Genomic DNA, 19,191 nt, shown 5'->3' on the forward strand with positions numbered 1-19,191 from the left:
AAGAAAGAAAGAAAGAAAGAAAGAAAGAAAGAAAGAAAGAAAGAAAGAAAGGCTAACCTGTCTCAAAAGATGTCTCAGAAATATGAAGAGATGGTTATTGGATAAATAGGACTATGGGCCAATTGGTAGTATAGAGGAGGTTTGAGGGGGGTGTTAAGTGAAATGTTCTTATGTAAGTTTGCAGCTGGAATGGCTAGGTGACTTGAAAGCAAGATATTTTATTTTATTATTTTTTAGAGAGGATTTTTTTTTTTTTTTTGCTATAGGGCACATGCACTTGCCATGGAGACAGAGCGAGACAGAGAGACAGAAAGTGAGAAATTATCCCTGGGGGAATGAACTTGCTGTAATCCCTTCTCCTCCATTCTCCTCTTGGGAGCTTGGGCACGCATGCACACATGTGCCTGGTGTGAGTTTTCAGCCACCAGGTCTAGGACTCAAACCTTGGTCAACTATGTGGGAGTCCAGCAACATAAGCAGTATGCCATCTGCTGGTCCTGAAAGCTTGCTATTAAGTTGAAAACTGTTTCTAGAAGTCAGCTGATCTATTTCTGAAAGCCACCTGCCTATTATTTATTGAGGCTGCTTCTATTTTCTGTTGAACAATGTACAGAATCGGGTGGTTTTCCATTATTCATGGGTTTTGCAGTCTTTTCTGTCTTTGTATGTGGATAGAACCCACCCAGCCTCTCCATGACCACTGTGGTGAGCTCTGGGAGACCTGATGACTCCAACTTCTGGACTGTTTCCAAATGGACAGAGTGCTCTGAGCCATTACATAATGAATAGAATTCTGGCATCCTCATTTTTGGAAAAAAAAAAGATGATAATTATTAATAGAATATGTATTTCTTGTTTTGCAAAGCTTTGCCCAGATAATAATAAAAAGTCATTAGAAATATAAAATCATGGAAACTTTCATACCATTAAGAGGTCATAAACTTGGCAAAAATGGTCATATTCAACATTTTGTCTAGCATCCATTGGTCTTTGGATTACATTTTAAGAAGACAGTGATTACATAAATTTTAATAAAATAAATGATGTTTGGCTAAATCTTAACTTGTATTTCTTTGGGGAAAAGGCAAAACCTTGTGAACTGAAAATGGAGAAAAAAATTTCATTTTTCTTCTTCTTTAAGGTTTATTTCCTTCTCCCATGAGTGAAAGAGAGAGATAGAATCCCAACAGGATCGCGATGCCACGATCTACCCCCAGGCTTTGGTTGGCCCTGAATCTTGGGCAGGAAGATGAACTGGGAACTTCCCCAAGGGAGAGTGCCTCACAGAGAGTTCTGTTTCCCACTTTGCCACTGTGCCCCCAGTAATTATTTGCTGTTTTAAAAGAATTATTTCTTGGGACCAGCAGTTAGCATAATGGTTGTCGCTGGACTCCCATTTAGTCAACTGTGGTTCGAAGCCCAGACCTGGTGGCTTAAACTCACGCCGGGCGCGTGTATGTGCGTGCCCAAGATCCCGAGAGGAGAATGGAGGAGAAGGGATTGTGGCATGACCATCCGTCCTGGGGGGTGATTTCTCACTTTCTGTCTCTATGTCTCTGTCTGTCTGGTGAGCGCATACGCCCTATAGCGAAAACTTCTCAAAAAAAAAAAAAAGAATTATTTATTAACTTTGTCATTACTATCTTTTTTTAAAAATTTGCTATAGGGCACATGCACTCAGAGAAAAGGAAAAAGAGACAGAGAGGAAAAGTCAGAAAGCAAGTCACCAGGTCCAGGATGCCTACATGGGAGTCCAGCACCCTAATCACCTTGCCACCTGCTGGCCCCAGTAGTGGCTCCCCTTAATTTTTTTTTTTTTTTTTTTTTTTTTTTTTTTTTTTAGGTTTTTACCATAGGGTGCATGTGCTCAGCAGAAAGAGAGAGAGGGAAAGTAAGAAATCATCCTTAGAGGGGATGGCCACATTGCAATCCCCCTCTCTGCTATTCTCCTCTCAGGATTTTCTCGGGATCTTGGGCACACACACACATGTGCCCAGCGTGAGTTTTAAGCCACCGGGTCCGGAACGTGAACCGCGGTCGACTACGTGGGAGTCCAGCGACATAGCCATTACGCTAACTGCTGGTTCCCTTGAATTCAACTTCTAACTACCAGGAATGGATCCAAATATTGGGGGGGGACATAAAACTTATATAATTTTGGAGGATCTTCTTTATGAATATAAAGTTAGGTATGAAAATGAATGTTTATTGAGAATGAAAAAAGTCACAACTTTACAAAAGCTGACAAATTCTACAAAAATTACAACATGCAGAGAATTATATCCTTGTAGACTAGTTCACGACATGCTGCTAAAATGCTTTTCCCCCCGCATTGCCTTGATTTATAATTTCACACATGGCTTGAAGGATTTCCCACAGACTACTACTTCATATGTTTCATTGTTCTTCTTCTGCCACAGGGAGCCATGGGACTCATCCTTGTGACAGTGAAACTTGTGGCCCTGGGCATGATGCCAGCTGTGCTGGCAGGGTGGGCAGAAGGCTTATCCCTGGAAGCCATTCCTACCCGGTGATGGCAAGCAGTAACTACATGAGTGTGGCTACAGCTGCATAATACAGGGCCAGCAGGTGGCATGCGGGTTAAGGTGGCTGGATCCCACATGGTCAGCAGTGCTGTTCGAGTCCTAAACCTGGCAACTAGAGGATCATACTGGATCTGTGTGCATGCATGTCCAGAAGGAGAGGAGGATGGAACAGAAAGGATTGCAGAGCGGCCATCCCTTCTGGGGAGTGATTTGTCACTCTCCCTCTTTATCTCTCTCTGCCCTTTCTCCTGTGAGTGCACATGACCTATAACAAAAACAAACAAAAAACTTTATCAATATGTCCATTTAGATTCAGATTAAATGGACTCTCTTCTCATCTCTTTAACCAGAATCCAGAAGTGCCCATAATTCCTGCAACCCTGCCTAGCACTCTGGAAAGTGTGACCAAGGGAAAGCTGGAGCAGAAAGAGACAGAAGGCTCCACTGCGTGCAGTTAAAGTAACTCAGCTTCCACAAGTTGCCCCGAAATGTGCACCTTTGCAAATGTAGTGCTGGGGCTTCTCCCAGAGCCCTGTAAGTGGGCCTGGACCAATGCTGACATCTACTTCTAATAAGCACGTGTTTGGCCAAGGCGCTGTCCGATAGCCTTCTTTTGGCAAGTCGCCTCTGTCCTGCTGGCTGTTCCCTCCCAGCCCCCAGCAGCTGGCAGAGGCAGTTGACGTTTAAATTCACAGTTTTCCTTTTATTTTTTTACTTTCTGGCCTCCTCCAGATCCTACCTCAAACCTGGTGACTTCCAGGCTGGTTTCGCCCTAACTTCACCCATTTGGTCCAACCTCCGCCATTCACCCATGTTTGCCGTGTGCTTTCTCAGACCCAGGCATCCTCTGGAGCGGCTCTGCTTCCAGTTCCTGCTCTCTGATAATCCATTCCTACTTCCCGACCTTGCCCTCTCATGGTCCCGTGACCACTGCTCTTAAACACTGTAGACCATTCCACGATTTTGAGTCCTTCTGGCCCTGAGGTCATGGGAGGGTCACTCAGACCTGTCTGTTTCTCTGTGCTTAGACTGTAGAGTCTCTCATTCCGGACACATTCAGGACCTACCTCCTCCCCTTGCTGGGTCCACTCCCCCGTCACGAGCTCAGGGCCGATCTTGCTTCCCAGTCTCCACTTCCACCCCACCCCTTACCTTCTCCCCTAGCACCTTCGTGCCACTTGGTGTCTATACATAAGCTAACGTGTCATCCAGATCAATAACAAACCTTTACCTGAGCTCTGTCTCCCTCGCTAACCTCTGAAATATGAACTTTGCCCTGCCATTCCAAAAATTTATGCTGGAAAAAAATCAACACTGAACTCTTAATTGACAAATTCTGTGGACACTTAATGTTAAACATTTTTAAATATATCAGGAATTTTGAAAACCTTTATATGACCAGTAGTCAGATATCAAAATCAGTGTACAAGTGTTGTGTAAGGTAGATAAGATTTTTTTTTTCATTTGTTTATGTAGCACAAAATGTTTACCTAGCAATAAAAAGCAAAGTTTTTATTTAGCCATTATGGAGTTGGCATTTATTCAATATGCAGTGTGACTTTATATGTTTAAACAATTTACACACGTGTTAATGCACTTTGTGCTGAAAGAAAGTTCAGGACTGACATATATAGCACATTATTCTGTAACTACCTTGATTTTTTTTTTATTAAAATTTTTTTTATTTAGGTTTTTGCTATAGGGCATGTGCACTCACCAGAGAGACAGAGAGACAGAAATCAATAAATAACCCCCTGCCCCCCAGGGGTGATGGCCATGCCACAATCTCTTCTCCTCCATTCTCCACTTGGGATCCTGGGTATGCACACACCCACATGCCTGGTGTGAATTGTAAGTCACTGGGTCTGGGACTTGAACCACGGTCAACTCTGTGAGAGTTCAGCAATGTAACCATTATGCCATCTGCTGGTCCCAATTCTGTAACTATCTTTTAAAACTCAAATTAACGTGGGCAAGTAGGTAGTGTGGTGGGTAAGGCACTGGACTCTCATATGGCCAACGTAGTTTGAGTCCTGGAGTATATACTGGAAAGAGATGGTGGGAGAGAGAGAAGGCGAGAAAGCACCTTCCAGAAGGGATGGCCACACCACATTCCCTTCTCTTCCCTTCTCCTCTAGGGATTTTGGGCATGCATGTACACATGCCCTGCACATTTCTCAAGCTTCTGGATCCAAGACCCAAGCCACGTTGTTGATTGTATGGGGTCCAGCCACCATAACTGCCACTCCCTTGACTGGCCCAGGTAATGCATTTTTTTGCAAACTGAAGTTTTGTGGTACCCCTGCATTGAGCATGTCTATTGGTGCCATTTTCCCAACAGCATGTACTCACTTCATGTCTGTGTCACATTTTGGTAATCTTCATAATATTTCACACTTTTTTCTTGCTATTGTACCTGTTATGGGAATCTGTAATCAATCATCTTTGATGTTATCATTACGATTGTTTTGGGGTGCATGAACTGTGCCCATATAAGATGATGTACTTAAGTGGTAAATGTTCTGTGTTCTAAGTGCTCCAATGCTTGGCCGTTTCCCCATCACTCTCTCTCCCCTCTGGCCCCCATATTCCCTGAGACACAACAGTATTGAAATTAGGCCAGTTAGTACCCTTATAGTGGCCCTAAAGTGTTCAAACGAAAGGACGAGTCTCACTTCTTTCTTTGTACATCAAGAGCTAGAAACGATTCAGCTTAACGAGGACGGCATGTTGAAAGCCTAGAAGGGCTCAAAGCAAGGTCTCTCATGCCAGTTAGCCAAGCTGGGAACGCAAAGGAAATGTTCTGAAGAAAGCAGATGGTACTATTCTAGTGAACCCTCAAGTGATAAGAAAACCTTATTGCTGTGGTAAAGTTTAAGTGGCCTGGATAAGAGATCAAGACAGCTGCAACATTTCCTGAAGCCAAAGTCTAATTCAGAGAAAGGCCCTCCCTAACTCTCTTCAATTCTATGAAGGCTGAGAGAGGTGAGGAATCTACATAAGAAACGTGTGAAGCTGGCAGAGGTTGGTTCATGAGGTTTAAAGAAAAATGTCATTTGGGACTAGCAGTTAGCTTAATGGCTATGTCACTGGACTCCCATGTAGTTGTCGGTGGTTCAAGTCTCGGATCTGGTGGCTTAAACTCACACCGGGTGCATGTGCGTGTGTGCCCAAGGTCCTGAGAGAAGAATGGAGGAGAAGGGATTGCGGCATGGCCATCCCCCCTTGGGGATGATTTCTTGCTTTCTGTCTCTCTGTCTCTCTCTGTCTTTCTGGCGAGCACATGCACTCTATAGGAAAAAACCTCTACAAAAAAAGAAAAAGAAAGAAAAAAAAGAAAAACAAAGAAAAATGTCATCTCTATATCTCTACAACACTAAGTGTTGACTCAGAAGCTGTAGCAAGTTATCCAGGAGAGCTCACTGATGATGGTGGCTATGTCATCAACAGATCTTTAATATAGGAGAAAAATAGACTTACTGAAAGAAGAATGACATCTAGACATCTAGGATTTTCATGGCTAAAGAGATCAGTGCCCGGCTTCAAAGAGTCAAAGGACAGGTCAACTCTGTGGTTACAGGCTAATGCAGCTTGGGGACTTCAAGCTGGAAAATGTTCAGTCACCATTTTAAAAACACCAGGGTCCTTAAAAATTACATTAAATTTACTCTGCCTATGCTCTACAAATGGAATAACAAAGCCTGGATGACAGCATGTCTGTTTACAGCATGATTTATTGAATATTTTAGGCCCACTGTTGTGACCTACTGCTCAGAAAAAAAGACAGCTTTCAAAATGGTGCTGTTCATGGACAATGCAGCTGATCGACCAAGAGTCCTGGAGGAAACGTTCCAGGAAATGAATGCTGTTTTCATACCTGCTACGCAATATCTGTTCTGTAACTCGTGGATCAGAATGATTTGGCTTTTAAGTCTTATTTGAAAATACACTTTGTAAGATGATAGCTGCTGTAGATGGCAATTCATCTGATGGATCTGGGCACAGTAAGTTGAAAATCTGGAAAAGAGTCACCATTTCTAGATGCCAGGTAGAACATTTGCTTTTCGTGTGAGGCGATCAAAATACCAACATAAATAGGAGTTTGGAAAAAGTTGACTGTGGGGCCTTGCAGGTGGTGTGGTGGTTAAGGCACTGGTTTCCCACATGGCCAACCATGGTTCCTATCCCAGACATAGTAGCTTGAAAATCACACTGGATGGGACTAACAGATGGCATAATGGTTATGTCACCGGACTCTCACATGGCTGACTGCAGTTTGATTCCCAGACCTGGAGGCTTGAAACTCATGCTGGGTGCATGTGTGTGAGTGCCCACAATCTTGAGAGGAGAATGCAGAGAAGGAATTGCAGCATGGCCATCCCCTTTGAGGGATGATTTCTCGCTTTCTGTCTCTGTCTCTTTGGCGAGCACACACGAACGACAGAAAAATCTCTCTAAAAAAATAAACAAGGACAGTCAATCAATATGATGGATTTCATTGTCTTATTTTAAGAAATTTCCACAGGTCCCAACCTTCGGCAACCACACCTAGTCAGTCAACAGCCATCAACAAGGGCAAAACCCTCCTCTAGTAAAGAGATTATGACTGGCTGAAAGTTCAGATGACTATTAGTATTATTTTTAGCAATAAAGTATTTTAAAATTAAGGTATGTACTTTTTTTTAGACATAGTAATGCTATTGCACGCTTGATAGACTACTATATAGTGTAAGCATATTTTTAAAAAATTCTTTATTTTATTTTTATTTAATTAGCTGTAGGGCTTCTGTGCTCACCAGAAAGAGAGAGAGAAAAAGTAAGAAAGCAAACCAGGACTGGGACTCGAACCATGGCTGCCCATGTGAGAGTCCAGTGTCTTAACCACCCTGCCACCTGCTCTCCCTGTAAGCATAATTTTGATATGTACAGGGAAACCAAAAGTTTGTGTGATAGTCACTTTATTTGATGGCCTAAAAGCGAACCCGCGCTAATTCTAAGGAATGCCTGTACTATGATTACCAGTCTTTTATTCTTCTGGAATACTGTCGTATCTTTCTAATTTTCTCTTTTAAAAAATTTTGTGGGTAATTGCCGTGTATATGGAGAAGAGAAAGTTTTTAAAACCGTGGCCTTTCAATGTTATCTTGACTAGAAGTTCTGGATTTGACTTCTATTTTATGTTCTTTAATAGCTTCAAAGTACCACACCATTCACTGTATGAACTTTGAGAATGTGAGAAAAATGTCAAATAAGAAATTCCCTATTCTTGGGCCATCGGTAATAATATTCTGGCATACTTTCTCTTTAGCCATTTTATTTTTCAATCTCTTCCTTCCTTCCTATCTTCCTTCTTTTATTTTTTTTAACAATTTTTTTAATTGCTAGAGGAAACTTTGTGCTTATGTATATGCTTATGAGAGAGAGATACAGGAGAGAGGACCCCCCCACACACACTCCCCAATGAGGCATGACCACGCAGCAGTCCTTCTTCCTCCATTTCTCCGTTCCAGCAGGATGTGGGGCATGCTCATGTACCTGCAAGACTTTGGGCTGCTGGGGCTGGGGTTGGAACTGTGGCCAGCCTTGTGGATTGGTCTCCTATGCACTGTGCTCAGTGGCTGCATTGTAGTGCCCTTTTCTTTCCTTAAGATATGTTTCTGTGTACCAGCAGATGGTGTAATGGTTATGTCGCTGGACTCCCATGTAGTCAACTGTGGTTTGAGTCCTGGACCTGGCGGCTTAAAAACTCATGTCGAGCAAGTGTGCATGCATGCCCAAAATCCAGAGAGGAGAATGGAAGAGAAGGGATTGTGGTGTGGCCATACCACCTGTGGGGGAAATTTCTTGCTTTCTGTCTCTCTGTCTTGCTCTGTCTGTCCTGTGAGTACACACACCCTATACCAAAAATAAAATAAAATAAAATAAAATAATATGTAATATTTTTGCATTCTGCTTTTTGGCCTAAGCTAATGGACATGTTCTTATTTTTGTTTCGGTAACTTTCTATGTAAATAGATTTTATCAGGCTTCTTTTTGTTGTTGTTGGAAGATGCATAGCATGACCTGTGGTTCACCTGGTTCACTCACGTGACTCATGTGGGGTAGTCCAGAGAATTCAGATGACCTGGGCAGTCTGATCTTTCTCAGCTCTGTTGTATGTAGTTAGGACTCAGGAATGTTGCTTCAGAAAGTGTCAAAGAATGCTTCTCCAGTAACTCACCTCCTGAGAGAACCTGGCTGACATCATTCTTCCTTAGAAAACTCACTCTGGCATCTGAGATACAGAAGCAACATTTTAAGTACCATACTGCCCTTCAGAATCAGCTATTCATATCCTTAGGATGAAACTATGTAGAGAAATAAGCCAAGAAAAATTTTAGTTTTTATCTTTTGGTTTATCATCTCAAATATGAAAACTATCACTACTCTACCCCCCCCAAAACACACCAAAAAAAAATCAAGCATTCTTGAGTTTGTTTAGTTAAAACGAAGTATTTTTTTTAGACTACATGATTCAAATAATTTAAAGCATCAGACTATTTTTCAGAAGGAATGTAAGATATTATTCCGTTTGAAAGATTGTCTCTAAAGCTCTGAATGGGTAGTCAGAGAACGTGCCAGCATCATGGGAATCTTTCTTCAGCTGAAGGCCTTTTCTGTGAGAGACATTTCATTAGCTTGTCTCTGTGAGAAATTAGTTCACAAGTCTTTTCTGTTGACACATTCTTCTCTTGTCCCAGGAATGTGGGTTTCAGAAATACGTGAGCACATTCTAGAGAGGTCTGTGTGCTCTGAGCAGCTCGGTGCTTTTGCACAAGGTGTCATTATTATTTAAAAATTATAGCTGAAATAGGAACTAAAGCAACTAATGATGAGAGAAATGTCCTTTGAATTCTGTATAGCAGGTGTCCTGGCTCACATTGCTGTAAGTGACTTGTAAATGCACTAGGGCGACTTTATGTGCTTGTGAAGATTTGGACTGCGGTGCTACTTTCACAAGACTTTCCTTTCTTCTTCTTCTTTTCTTCTCCTCTTCTTCTTCTCCTTCTCTTCTTCTTCTCTTCTTCTCCTCTTCTTCTCCTCTTCTCCTCTTCTTCTTCTCCTCTTGTTCTCCTTCTCTTCTCCTTCTCTTCTTCTCCTCTTCTTCTCTTCTTCTCTTCCTCTTCTTCTCCTCTTGTTCTCCTTCTCTTGTTCTCCTTCTCTTCTTCTCCTTCTTTCTCCTTCTCTTTCTCCTCCTTCTCTCCTTCTTCTTCTCCTTCTCCTCCTCCTCCTTTTTCATGGCAGAGGGCACATGTACTTGCCAGGGAGTGACATAGAGACAGAGAAGACAGAGAGGGAGAGAGGGAACGCATACTACCATGGGGTGTGGTCGCACCATAATCCCCTATCCATTTCTTCATCCTATTGGGATTTGGGGCATTCACGCACATATGCCCAAGTGTGTTTTTTAAGCCACAGGGGCCAGGACTTGAATCAGCTGTGTGGGATCTGTTCCCTTAACTGCTAGACTATGGGGCCAGTACACAAGAATGTATTTTCAGTTTATTTATTTCTTCTGAGAGTATGAGAGCATGAGAAGGGGGCATCCCTGCAAAGTCTTCTCACTGTGATCCAACCCCAGGCTCAGCTCCCCCTACATCCAGGTCATCATGTGAGCCCCTGGCATGTGAAGGAGGACTTGGGCCCTTCCCATGTGTGTCTGGCTGTGTCACCACTGTGCCACACTGTCTGGGTCTCGTGTGACTGTATTAACATTTCCTGGTGGGTTTTGCTCACTCAAGACAGAAAATCTTGGAAATAATCTGTATGTTGAGTGGTTTTCTCACCATTGGTCACCACTGCTCACTGAAATTCGAAGTGAAAATCCATAATTGCGTTTTGGAAAAACAGTTCTTTTTGATTCTTTCGACGTGTCAATTGAATTTCCAGGCAGCAAACTCGAAGTGTGATTTGGATCTACTTTTCAGAAGCACACAGGACATTTTGCAAATTTTTCAGGAGTTTTTAATCCAGAAAACCCTTCCCAGTTTTTAAATCCCCCTTGGACTTTGTGTTAATTTATGCTGTTCATTTTCTCCAGGACAGTTCGACTTTGGAGCTTGGTGACAGAGCGGATTCTGTATAATTGATGATGGGTATAAATCTCCGTTGTTTCTGTTCTTTGCAGCAAGGGCATATGTACTGAGACCCAGGCTCTAAAGACCAAGGCCTTTGTGTTTTCTTAAGGCATTGAGAATTTTGAGTCGTTTATTTAGTGTAGCACGATTAAGAAGAATTAGATTTGTTCCTTTAAAACTAGGATGTTCATGTGTCTACCTTTTACCAAACCGTTGAAGCGCCCGTGGTTCTGCTCATGTCTGAGACCCTACGCTGAGGTGAGAAGCTGTACGTGTAAGCGTGTGACGTTTTAGCTAGGCAGGGCCCCATTAGCCTCTGACCTTTCTTCACTTCGTCAGGAAATAGACTTGAGTCTCATTGCTTAATGGTAGGTTTGGGGTTATGATTACACATTACCCAAGTTCAGTCTAGCAACAGGAAGTGTATGAGAACTAATCTATAGAAACAAAAACAAACCTTTGACTTACCTACAATTTTATTGGAATTTCCCTCTTGACTCCATTTCCCTTTAAGTCAATAAAAAAACTAGGATTGCTTGTTAAAGCTTCTACTAGGCTTTGTCAGCAGCCACTCTGTGGGCCCCTGTCCCCCTCTTTCTTTCAGAGGACTGTCCTGAGTCCACATGATCCTGGGAAGCCTTTTCAGGAAGCTTGGGATAATGATGGGTGATGCAGTTCACTCTGATTAGAGCTCGCTAATGTCACTTAAAAAAAAATAATGCTATTTAATAGCACACAGTACGCAGTAGGGTTCATAAAGAGATTGAGGGGATTTGAGTTTTACTCTTTTTTTTTTTGGGAGAGGTTTTTGCTATAAGGCGTGTGCACTTGCCAGAAAGACAGAGAGAGAGACAGAGAGACAGAAAGCGAGAAATCATTCCCCAGGGGAATGACCACGCCGCAATCCCTCCTCCTCCATTCTCCTCTCGGGATCTTGGGCACGCATGCACACACACCCGGCATGAGTTTAAGCCACCGGGCTTGAGACTCGAACTGTGGTCAACTACATGGGAGTTCAGTGACATAGCCATTACACCAACTGCTGGTCCCATCGGATTTGAGTTTTGATATGGCATTTGACCTCTCTCAAAGACATATTCTTAATGGTAGACACAGAGGAAGTGCTGAGAAAACATATAGAAATCCAACTTGCGATATTGGGGAAAATAAAGAAAGGGATGCTGCTTCCCAGAAGTCGGGGGTGGGCACCTACAGGGGACATGGCTCTCTACATTCAGCGACTGACTGAGGATGAACTCCCTGACCTTGCCTTCTCACTTCTGCCGTGGGACAGCAGAGGAGGCACAGCCTCTGCATCTCTGACAGTACTCTGGTATCAAGTAAGACAGTAAAATAATAGCTTCTTAAAATGCACTTTACAAACACGGAGTTAAAAGGTAAAGCGGTTTAATACCCTAGGGCCCAGGATTAGACAAATTTAGGTTTGAATCCTATTTGCTAAGATCTCCTCCACTGATTTGGAACCAGTAGATGGTGTAATGGCTATGTCGCTGGATTCTCATGTGGTCAGTGCAGTTTGAGTCCTGGACCCGGTGGCTTAAACTCATGCTGGGCATGTGTGTGTGCATGCCCAAGATCCTGAGAGGAGAATGGAGAAGGGATTGTGGCATGGCCAGCCCCCTGGGGGATGATTTCTTACTTTCTGTCTTTCTCTTTCTGGTGAGCGCATGTGCCCTAGAGCAAAAATCTCTCTTAAAAAACAAAACAAAACAAAACAAAAACCCAAAAAACAAAGAACAAACAAAAAACCACTGACTGGCTGTGTACTCCTGGGTGAATTGCTACACTCATCTCAACATTAGAAGATGATGAACCACCTGGCTCACAACCCTCTGCCACACTGCAGTGAGAATAACTCAGATGCCGTATGAAGAGCATTAGAACAGCATTGAAGATCCAGCAAACATCATTGGCTGTGAGCTGGTCCGAGTGGGTGCCGAGCACTGTGCTGTCAATACAATGAGGGCACAGGGACGAGTCCGAGGAGTGTGGGAACCACCTGCTGGTGCCAGCGTCTGTGTTACTTCCTTTTGTTGAGCGGCTCCCCTGATGAAGGAGAGGAGAGTGAAGTGAGAAGGAGGTCCTGCCCCCTTCAGGGTCTTGGTTCCACAGGCCCAGGTGTGTGGACACTGAACTCCAGCACTGAGCAGACGGTGCCAAGGGCAGCAGGTCCGAGCCCTCTGCCCCAGGCTGTCCTGGGCTGTCCCTGTGCACCAGCACTGTCCCTCTCCCTCCTGACACCCTCCTGCCCTCCTGGGCCCAGCTCCTCTGCAGGTCACATTCCTGGCAAACTCTCACTCTCAGCTGGTTGTCAGCTCAGGTGCCTGCCGGCTGATAGCAAAGCTATGTACTGATAAGGCTTAATACTTTCAAGTGGTATTTAAAAAGGCCAGGAAGCTTTCCAGAGCTAACAAAATAGCAGAGTAGTGACAGGCCTAACCGGTGTGTGCGTGTGTGTGCGTGCGTGCCATGGAGCGGGATTGCTAACACGAGGCCAGGTCACAATGCAATAGCTTCTGCTGAAACTGGAAGACATTATGTTAAGTGAAGTAAGCCGGGGGGGAAAGAAAACCCTAGTTCTTGCTCAGATGGAAACTAAGAGAGGGCTCCTTAGAAAAGAACTAGACACGACCTGGCTTCATGAAGTGGAGGGTAGAGCAGTGACTGTGAGCGGCTGGGGGAGAAGGGAGGACAGGCACACAGAGAGGTTGTTAGCAGGTGCGAATTCCAGTTAGAGGTCAGAGTGGGGGTGTGCGTGCTCGTGCTCTGCAGTGCAGTAAGGCAGCTACAGTCAACGATACTTCGAGACAGAGTTTGTATATTTCAGTATGACTGAAAAAGAGAGTCCGGAATATTCCTAACACAAAGTAGTGATAAATGTTTGAGATGGCGGATACGCTAATTACCGAGATTTGGGCGTTACACATTGTATTCATGCACCAAAAAATCCCACTGTACCCTGTAAACACGTACAACCATTCCACGTCCGTTTAAAAATTACTCGAAATGCTATATGTCCATATAGTGAAATACTATGCAATCTTTAAAAATAATACTTTAAAAGACTGAACGGGGCCAGTACATGGCATGGGGGTTGGGGCAGCTGGATCCCACATGGCTAAGTATGCAGTTCAAGTCCCAGACCCAGCAGCTTGAAAAATCACAGTGTGTGTGTGTGTTGCACGTCCAAAATCCCAAAGGAGAATGGAAGAGAAGGGACTGCAGGGTGGCCATCACCTTGGGGTGGTCAGATAATTTTTCACTCTCTCTGTCTCTGTCTGTCTCTGTCTATAGCAAAAAAAAGTTAAAAAAAAAAAAAGAAAGAAAGAAGAAAGAAAAAGAAAGAAAGAAGAAAAGACCAAACAAAAACCGAAACTGATCTCACTTAAGAACTAATTGAAGTTATGGTTTTTCTATTTTAGATTTAATACATTTTACTCTTAACTAGGAAGCCTCAGGATAAGCATAATAAAGATGCAGTTAATTAAAATGCTGAAATATTTATATGCCACATATTTGTGATTGGATCAATGAGTACTCACCCCCACGGTCAGAATATCAGAGTCACAAAGAGTAAAATTAAAAATATAATAACCCTTATGAATAAGCTGCCCACCAACTACTTCAAGGCTGAGAGGCCCAAGTTAAGAAAAGGATATGTGTTGTTAAAGGAAGGCAGAGCGTTCGCAGCACCCACTTAACTGGAGCGCCATCTCTTTCTCCGGCCACATCTGTGACAAACTGGACAAGAATCAGAAGCCGCTGCCTGCTGGGAGCTGAGCCGGGTTCAGAGATTCGAAGCCCAGTAGTCCTCAAGTACACGCTAGGGGGAAAGAAGCCCGCTAGGAAATGCCCTTATAAAGGATCGCAAATTTTCAGCAAACGTTGAGCCATGACAATTGTTAGTCAAGGTTGCACATGGATAGGTTGATTACGGAGTGGCCACAGGTAACCGTGGATAACACCTCGTGGGTGGGTGTGGCAGCCTCGTGTGTGTGTGTGTGTGTGTGTGTGTGTGTGTGTGTGTGTGTCTGTGTACTGTATTGCCTTTGAATTATTTATTCAAAAGTGCTTTTAAGGTTGCAAAAAATAGTGTTTGTAATTTTATTTATTTATTTCTTTTTTCTTTTTTTTGGAGAGGTTTTTGCTATAGGGCACGTGCACTCGTCAGACAGAGAGAGATAGAGAGACAGAAAGCGAGAAATCCCCCCCCCCTCCCCGGGGGTATGGCCATGCCGCAATCCCTTCTCCTCCATTCTTCTCTCGGGATCTTGGGCACGCACACACACGTGCCCGACGTGAGCTTAAGCCACCAGATCTGGGACTCGAACCATGGTCGACTACGTGGGAGTTCAGCAACATAGCCATTACGCTAACTGCTGGTCCCAGAAGATTTTATTTTTTAGAGCAATTGGAGGTTCCCAGCAAAACTGAGAGGACTGTAGAGGTCTTCCCATGTCCCCCTGCCCTGCACATGTGTGACCTTCATCACTGGCTTCCCCACTGCAACAGCACTGGTGGTACAGCTCATGGACTTCGGGACACATCACAATCGCCTGACGTCTGTAGTTTACGTTAGGGCTCATCTTTGCTGTCGTATATCCTATAGGCTGTGATGAAAGCACTGGGATCTTCAAAAGTTTATGGAAAATGGGTATTATATATATAAAAAAATCTATGCATAGATTTCAAATTTTTGGAACCAAAAGAAATATAAACTTTTTGGGATCAGCAGATGGTGTAATGATTGGACTCCTACGTAGTTGACTGTCGTTCGAGCCCCAGACCTGGTGGCTTGAAACTCAGGCCGGGCACATGTGCGTGTGTGCCCAAAATCCCAAGAGGAGAATGGAGGGGAAAGAATTGTGGAATGGCCATCCCCCCCGGGGGGGCGGGTGATTTCTCACTTTCTGTTTCTCTGTTTCTCTCTGTCTCTCCGGCAAGGGCACATGCCCTATAGCAAAAATCTCTCTCTTTAAAAAAAAGAAAGAAAGAAAGAAAAAATATATAAACTTCCATGTTTCACAAAACTGTTCAAGTTTCTTCATATACTACCATTGTACTGATTTCATACAGGATAGTTCTAGTGCCCTAAAGCTCCTCTGTGCTACACTGGTTCATCTCTGCAGTGCCCCCGCCCCTCGCAACCCCTGGTCTTTTTCTCCACCTTCATAGCTTTGCCATTTCCAGAACGTCTCATGGCTGGACTCATACAGTAGCCGTCTTAGCTCGGCTTCTTTCACATACACTGACATTTCCTCCCTGCTTCTTCCTGACTTGATAGCTCATTTCTTTTAGGGGCTGAATAATACACCATTGTCTGGGTACCACAGTTTTTCCATTCCCCTACTGAAGGACATCTTGGTTGCTTTCAAGTTTTAACGTGTATAAAAAAAAAAAAAAAACTGCCATTAATGTCCATATGCAGATTTATTATTATTATTATTATTATTATTATTATTATTATTGCTATAGGATGCATGTGCTTGCTGGACGGCAGAGACAGAGAAACAGAAAGCAAGAAATCACCTCCCAGAGGGGATAGCCATGCCACGATCCCTTCTCAATTCTCATCTCAGGGTTTAGGGCACACACACGCGTATGTGCCGGGCGTGAGTTTCAAGCAGCCATGTTCAGCCGTGTTCGGGTGCTGGCTCACCTGGTAAGGGTATGCTTAGTTTTCTAAGAAGTTCGCAAACTCTCTTCCAAAGTGGCTGTTCCCTTGTGTTCCCACCAGCAGTGAGAGTTCCCGCTGCTCAGCACCCCCTCTGACATTTGCTGTTGTCCATGTTTTGGGGGTTAGCCCTTCTCATTGGCATGTAGTGGTATCACACTGTTTCAATTTGCATTTAGCAACTAACAGTATTTTGAATTATATTTTGAATGATGAAAGAAAAGTGATGCCTGGATCCTTTATCACAATAGAAGGACACATTCTAGATTTCCAAGGACTTTCTGAATGTTTTGCCAAGCCCAGAGGGAGCCGAAGAGGTGAGAGAGGGGAGCTGTGGCTACTTCCAGGCACAGAGCGAGGTTCATTCATGCATTTAGCAGGTACTCGCTGAGCTCCCGCTGTGTGTGTGGCACTAGACTGGACTTTATGGGCCTTGGATGAGCAAAAAGGCTCGCGGCTCCTGCTCTTACAGGTAGGTGTTGGGTGGGAGAGGTCTGTGATCGAGGAAGGTCAGGAAGCCACTCAGGGAGGCCCAGGGAAATTTCCTTGGGGAGATAACAGTTGGGCTGATCTTGAAGAGGAGGAGAGAAAAGAGCAGCCCATGCAGAGGAGTAGGTGTGGCAACTTCGAGGAGCCTAAAGGAGGCCAGCATGGCTGAGCACGGAGGGTGACAGGCTTCCAGATGAGGAGGAAAGAGAGGCAGGAGAGACCATCCAAATCCTGGAAGAAAGACCGATGACAGCGAGAGGGAGAACTATAACGCCTTCTCCCAGCTAACAGGGAAGGAGACTGGAGGACTTCCTTTAGCCTGGAAAACTGGGAGTCGGCTGCCGTGACCGCCATCACACAGTGGAGGAATGTAGGGCGGTGATCGGGAGCGTGGGCCGAGGTGGGGCTGTCTGCCGGGGGCCCTGGCTCCCCTGCTTGGTAGCTGTGAGGACCTTGGACAAGATATTTAACCTTGCTGTCTTGATTTCGTTATCTACAGAACACCTTGTAGTGTCCTTGCGGGATTAATCCATCAACAAACACTGAGAGCCGGTGCAAATGCGGCGTAAGCAGTTACTATTGTCGCCAATTCTCGCTCGTTCTCTGAGGGTGCTGTGGCCTGGGAAAACAGGTGTTGCATTTGGCAGACGGACTCACAGAAGGTAGGTGAGTCCCATACATGCTATTTAATTTCATCATAATCCTTGGAGAGACATCTTATTTACCTTTAAGAGGTAAAAACAAACCTGCAAATCATAAAGCTTACATTTCCCAGCCAATAGCTCACACCCGCTGGAGGGGCAGACGTCTCCCTACAAGCCAGCAGGCCACAGCGGGACGTACGTTCCAGTTTCTCGCACTACAGTCAGCACAGGGCTGGGCTGGCGCCTCTCCTCGGCCCTGCCCTCGCGCTTGGCCTGATCAGAGCCTGAGCAATGCACCCCAAGTTTTCGGAGGCTGCAGGGAGGTCTGGGAAGCAGACGTTGCACTTGAGTCACAGGCCATGTAACCTGGAAATGGAACACGAGCTCTGCCTCTCGCTGTTGCTGGGAGCCCACGTCCTCGTCTCTGAATGCAGACGTGAATGGGGCCGCAGGAGCATGGCCGTCCCCTGCCCTTCCATCTGCCTCTGAGCGCGCTGACGTCCGGCCTCCAGGTGTACTCTCACTTCCACATTTCCAACTCTTCCTATCCTAGGACCAGTTATAATAATATCATTAACCTGAAAATTATGCTGTAAGTTAACAGTGTGACAGCTGTGGTCAGCATTCTTTATTTCAACAGCCTCTTCATTTCGACATCTTTGTCTCTTTCAACAACTTTTCATTAGCCGTGTTGTTGGAAAAACGTATGGAATACCTAGGGTAGTTATATGATGACAAGAAAGGTGCCTCTGAAAAGATCTTTTTTGTCTGCAAAGAGATTTTCCAGTGTGGAGATTAGTGGTATACCTTACTTAGGGAGATTTTTCTAGTGTGGAGATTAGTGGCATACCTTACTTAGCTGCGTGAGATTGGTATTCGGAAGGGTTCCTAATAAATGTCACGCTGCGTGAGACTGGTATTCGGAAGGGTTCCTAATAAATGTCACCCTTTGACTCTGCTGTGGACAGGAAGAATTTGGAAATTTAAACGAGGAAGGGTGGAGTGGGGCAACATGTCAAGTTATAAAGAGCAACTTGGGGGCCAGCAGGTGGCTTGGTGGTTAAGGCACTGGACTCCCATGTGGCTGCCCGCAGTTTTGAGTTCTGGACCCAGTGGCTTGAAAATCACCCTGGGCACATGCACATCCATGCTCCAGATCCTGGGCGAAGACTGGAGGAGGAGGCATGGCAGCATGGCCACCCCCGGGGTGACTTCTCACTCTGACTCTGTCTCTCTCTCTGGCAAGTGTGCACGCCCTAAAGCAAAAGCTCTCACGAAATTACTCAGTCTCATTTGCTTTCTTACAGCAGTTTGACTGGACTAAGACACCCTTCTCAGCTCAGTTTAGTCCCCCTTGAACACCCAACTTAACAAATACTAGCGTGACCCCATGAAAGGTATTACATTTGCCATGAACTTAAGAATATGTTTTCTTTCGTGCGGAAGTGCTGTGCATTTTGCTTTAGTCATGTTACTGGCGGGAAATAGCAGGGCTCCCTGGGCCATCCCAGGCCTCATCAAGGAAAGGCTTTTAGTGGGTAGATTTCTGGGGTGAGGCAGACGGGACACTGGGCAGGCCTCTGCCATGTGCTCCCCTTAGTCAGCACCATGTAGCCAGGGCACCCCCACCTCAACCAACTGGGCTTGGATTTTCTTTCTTTTTTTTTTTTTAAGCACATACACATTACCCAGAGAGGAGA

Source organism: Tupaia chinensis, unplaced genomic scaffold, assembly GCF_000334495.1.
Source record: "Tupaia chinensis unplaced genomic scaffold, TupChi_1.0 Scaffold000578_2, whole genome shotgun sequence".
Lineage (NCBI taxonomy): Eukaryota > Metazoa > Chordata > Mammalia > Scandentia > Tupaiidae > Tupaia > Tupaia belangeri.